The sequence below is a fragment of the Malus sylvestris genome, chromosome 9 (assembly GCF_916048215.2).
Source record: "Malus sylvestris chromosome 9, drMalSylv7.2, whole genome shotgun sequence".
NCBI classification, from domain to species: Eukaryota; Viridiplantae; Streptophyta; class Magnoliopsida; order Rosales; family Rosaceae; genus Malus; species Malus sylvestris.
This window is the reverse complement of record NC_062268.1, coordinates 3,093,978-3,099,333: the sequence shown is the minus strand read 5'-3', so window position 1 is coordinate 3,099,333 and position 5,356 is coordinate 3,093,978. Positions and strand designations below refer to the sequence as shown.

General features: G+C 44.2%; 1 long non-coding RNA gene across 1 annotated transcript; it reads right to left on the bottom strand.

Moving 5' to 3' along the window:
• Nucleotides 1-1,103: 1,103 nt before the first annotated feature.
• On the bottom strand, nucleotides 1,104-3,847 carry LOC126583689 (uncharacterized). Its single transcript, XR_007609799.1, has 2 exons — nucleotides 2,869-3,847; nucleotides 1,104-2,651 (listed from the first exon to the last, which is right to left on the bottom strand). It is a non-coding gene; the product is annotated as an uncharacterized LOC126583689 (long non-coding RNA).
• Between the last annotated feature and the right edge of the window lie 1,509 nt (nucleotides 3,848-5,356).

The following is a 5,356-nucleotide window of genomic DNA, read 5'->3' as shown; positions in this document are numbered from 1 at the left end:
ATGTTGGATTTCGAAACTGACCCTTTCATGAAAGTTGTAAAGTTTGTCACTATGAGTGATTAATATTATATTTTTTTTTACATTTTTTACACTTCTACAATAATTATTATTAATTTTATTAATTTTCCCTCAAATAAAAAACATTATTCATGAAGGTTTGGAGGATTTTAAAAATCTAAACGATAATGTAAGTGTAACCATTATCTACTTGTGGAGGAATAATGATGAATAACGATTCACAAGTGTTTATATATTCTTTCACATTTTTCATACATGTATGTATGTCTTCTTAGTTTTTGCCTATACAAATACTATATTAGTTTATTTTAATTTTGGACAACAACATGTTAAGTAAAATTTATCCTAGTAATGATAATAAGAAACTCTCATAATAAAAATAAATACAACAACAACAACAACAACAACAAAGCCTTTTCCCACTAAGTGGGGTCGGCTATATGAATCCTAGAACGCCATTGCGCTCGGTTTTGTGTCATGTCCTCCGTTAGATCCAAGTACTCTAAGTCTTTTCTTAGAGTCTCTTCCAAAGTTTTCCTAGGTCTTCCTCTACCCCTTCGGCCCTGAACCTCTGTCCCGTAGTCACATCTTCGAACCGGAGCGTCATTCGGCCTTCTTTGCACATGTCCAAATCACCGGAGCCGATTTTCTCTCATCTTTCCTACAATTTCGGCTACTCCTACTTTACCTCGGATATCCTCATTCCCAATCTTATCCTTTCTCGTGTGCCCACACATCCCACGAAGCATCCTCATCTCCGCTACACCCATTTTGTGTACGTGTTGATGCTTCACCGCCCAACATTCTGTGCCATACAACATCGCTGGCCTTATTGCCGTCCTATAAAATTTTCCCTTGAGCTTCAGTGGCCTACGACGGTCACACAACACGCCGGATGCATTCTAACACTTCATCCATCCAGCTCGTATTCTATGGTTGAGATCTCCATCTAATTCTCCGTTCTCTTGCAAGATAGATCCTAGGTAGCGAAAACGGTCGCTTTTTGTGATCTTCGCTAGATTGCTCCGGTCATTAGTGTGGATAAGTATATAAATGGATAGAGATAGGAAAGCAAACACAAGATGTACGTGGTTCACCCATATTGGCTACGTCCACGGAATAGAAGAGTTCTTATTAATTGTGAAGGGTTTACACAAGTACATAGGTTCAAGCTCTCCTTTAGTGAGTACAAGTGAATGATTTAGTACAAATGACATTAAGAAATATTGTGGGAGAATGATCTCGTAATCACGAAACTTCTAAGTATCGGAGTGTGGAGTCGTCTTGACTTGCCTTATCTGTCTCATAGGTAGATGTGGCATCTTCTCTGGAAGTACTCTTCCTCCATCCAGGGGTGGTATCTTTAACTGGTGGAGATGCACAAGGTAATGTATCAATTTCACTTGAAGCTTACTTGTAGTTTCAGGCTTGGTCAAGCGCGATACAAACCATGTAGTAGGAGTCCCCCAAGTCGCCGAGCTAGGGGGTCTGCTGAAAGAGGTGACAGACAAGGTAAGCAATCAGAGCTCCGACTGATTGTTCACCTTCTCCCCATCTTGCAGCAGCATGAAGGATAAAGAGAAGAAAAATGAGAAGAGATGATATGAGATACTTTTGCTTTTGAAGAAGTAACTTTCCACAGGCTTATTCTTGAACTGAGCTGGAGGGTTTTCTGGTTTCCTCCAGAGTATAAGGCCGACTGAAGAATTTGAGGGTCAAAACAAGTCCATCAAATCTAGAGTACGTTCCACCCTGCTGATATGGGATACTTTTGCTTTTGACAGAGTAATGGATGTATCGGCACGTGTGCTGTTACGCTTGTCTCCACATGCTTCCTTGTATCCTTCGCACTTGCCCTATCTGTTCCTCAAGCAGATGCAGAATCTTCCCTGGAAACATAAGATGTTGAAGATGAGTACTCGAGAGCAATGCCAGGTAAGTAATCAGGTAAGGGGTTCCAGGCAGTCAGTTCTTGGCTGGAAGCTTGATTCCAAGTGCTGACTGATTGCTCTCTTTCTCCTTGTCTTGCAGGTAAAAACAAGGTCAAAGGAAAAGACAGGGAAAAAGCATGATATGGGATACTCTTGCTTTTAACCCTGATGATATGAGATATTCTTGCTCTAGTATAGCTTGTTTGCAGAGGTATTATCGGGGGGAAAGAAAGCTGAATATTTCGAAAGGCTTCGTTGGGAGTGCCCTCTCAGATATGATGAAGGGTTGAGCATTTTTGCAGGTCTGCCTGTCCGTTGGGGATGGAGGTTGACATATATAGGAGTCTCCCTAACAAGTAGTAATGCTATTCCTTTACCCTGCTTGGTCATAGCACGGTAGTGGGAGCTGTCAGTTTCACATGTTTTAACTCTGTCAGAGCACTTTGAAAAAGTGGTCTGTGGTATCTGGCTCTCGAGATTCGGAGAACGATGCCTCTTCGATTTTTGAGAAAGCAATCATGCTGGGGGTCTGGCTCTCGAGATTCGGAGAGCAGTGTCTCTTCGATTTTTGAGGAAGTAATCATGTTGGGAGTCTGGCTCTCGAGATTCGGAGGGCGGTGCCTCTTCGATTTTGGAGCAAGTAATCTTGTTGGGAGTGTTGTCTCGAATGTGAGTAAAGGTTGGGCATGTTTGCTAGTCTACCTTGCCACGAAGCACAAAGGTTGATACACAGGGACTTTCCAATTATCCAGCAATGGTACTGTTCCTTTACCCTCTCTTCGATTTTGAGAAAGTAGTCATGTTGGGAGTCTGGCTCTCGAGATTCGGAGGACGGTGCCTCTTCGATTTTGGAGCAAGCAATCTTGTTGGGAGTGTTTTCTCGAATGTGAGTAAAGGTTGGGCATGTTTGCTAGTCTACCTTGCCACGAAGCACAGAGGTTGACACACAGGGAGTTTCCAATTATCCAGCAGTGGTACTGTTCCTTTACCCTTGTGGGTAATAATATGGTAGCTAGACCTTCAAAATTTATGTGTCTAAACTTTGTTAGTGTTGTTTCTTTGCTATTCTTTTACCTTTCTTGGTCAGAGCGATGTAGTGGGAGCTGCAAGCTTCACGTGCTCAACTTTGGCAGAGAACTTTGGCAAAGTTATCTGTGGTACCCATGAGCTATTGTTGCGTGTGGGAAGTGGGTGATTGAACAGTAAGATTCATGTGCTTTCTACTTCACCAGAAGTCTTCGACAGAATGCCCATAATTTCTGCAAAGCTGAGTGTGCGTGTGACAGGTGCTGACAAGGCTAGAAAAGTAGGTGCCTCTTCGATTTCTGAGATCGGCCCTCGTGGTCTCTGAGCAGCCCAGCTTTTGAGAAAGCGAGCGCCTCTTCGATTGATTCGAAGAACGATGCCTCATCGATTTTTGAGAAAGCAGTCACGCTGGGGGTCTGGCTCTCGAAGATTCGGGGAGCAGTGTCTCTTCGATTTTTTAGAAAGTAATCATGTTGGGAGTCTGGCTCTCGAGATTCGGAGGGCGGTGCCTCTTCGATTTTGGAGCAAGCAATCTTGTTGGGAGTGTTTTCTCGAATGTGAGTAAAGGTTGGGCATGTTTGCTAGTCTACCTTGCCACGAAGCACAGAGGTTGACACACAGGGACTTTCCAATTATCCAGCAATGGTACTGTTCCTTTACCCTCTCTTCGATTTTTAAGAAAGTAGTCATGTTGGGAGTCTGGCTCTCGAGATTCGGAGGACGGTGCCTCTTCGATTTTGGAGCAAGCAATCTTATTGGGAGTGTTTTCTCGAATGTGAGTAAAGGTTGGGCATGTTTGCTAGTCTACCTTGCCACGAAGCACAGAGGTTGACACACAGGGACTGTCCAATTATCCAGCAGTGGTACTGTTTCTTTGCTATTCTTTTACCCTTCTTGGTCAGAGCGATGTAGTGGGAGCTGCAAGCTTCACGTGCTCGACTTTGGCAGAGAACTTTGGCAAAGTTTTCTGTGGTACCCATGAGCTATTGTTGCGTGTGGGAAGTGGGTGATTGAACAGTAAGATTCATGTGTTTTCTACTTCCCCAGAAGTCTTCGACAGAATGCCCATAATTTCCGCAAAGCTGAGTGTGCGCGTGACAGGTGCTGACAAGGCTGGAAAAGTAGGTGCCTCTTCGATTTCTGAGATCGGCCCTCGTGGTCTCTGGGGAGCCCAGCTTTTGAGAAAGCGAGCGCCTCTTCAATTTCTGAGACCAGCCTTCGTGGTCTTTGAGCAGCCCAACTTTTGAGAAAGCAAACGCCTCTTAGATTTCTGAGATCAACCCTCGTGATCTCTAAGCAGCCCAGCTTTTGAGAAAGCAAACGCCTCTTCGATTTCTGAGCAGGCGCCTCTTCGATTTCTGAAGCTCCGTCGAGTGCAGATTTTTATAAGGGCTGACATTAAGTTCCAAAGCACACTTGAATCTCCACCAGTAGAAGCTTCATTCTTGCACTTCTAAGATCTTGATTTGTCCGACCTCTTCTCTCTTCAACACCTTTGAAAATGTCTGGCCCCTCCGACCGTCGTTTTGACTTGAACCTTGTTGAAGAGGCAGCCCCGCCTTCTCCAGACAACATATGGCGCCCATCCTTCGTCTCCCCTACTGGTCCTCTTACCGTTGGGGATTCCGTGATGAAGAATGATATGACCGCTGCGGTAGTGGCCAGGAACCTTCTCACTCCCAAAGATAACAGACTACTTTCCAAACGGTCTGATGAGTTAGCTGTTAAGGATTCGCTGGCTCTCAGTGTTCAGTGTGCAGGTTCTGTGTCTAATATGGCCCAACGCCTATTTGCTCGAACCCGCCAAGTTGAATCATTGGCGGCTGAAGTGATGAGTCTCAAACAGGAGATTAGAGGGCTCAAGCATGAGAATAAACAATTGCACCGGCTCGCACATGACTATGCTACAAACATGAAGAGGAAGCTTGACCAGATGAAGGAAACTGATGGTCAGGTTTTACTTGATCATCAGAGATTTGTAGGTTTGTTCCAAAGGCATTTATTGCCTTCGTCTTCTGGGGCTGTACCGCGTAATGAAGCTCCAAATGATCAACCTCTGATGCCTCCTCCTTCTAGGGTTCTGTCCAGTACTGAGGCTCCAAATGATCCCCCTCCGGTGCCTTCTCTTTCTGGGGCTCTACCGACTGCTGAGACTTCTCCTAAGCAACCTTTGTGAAGGCTCCCTCTTGTGTGTTTATTTTGACTCATGTATATGTACATATTTGTAGCTTATCGGGGATATCAATAAATAAGCTTTCCTTCATTTCAACGTATTGTGTTAAATACACCAAAGCCTTCTTCGCTAAGTTCTTTGAATTTTCTTTTGTTGAAGCTTGTATGTTGAAGCTTTCTGAGTGGAACATGTAGGTTGGGGTAGTGTT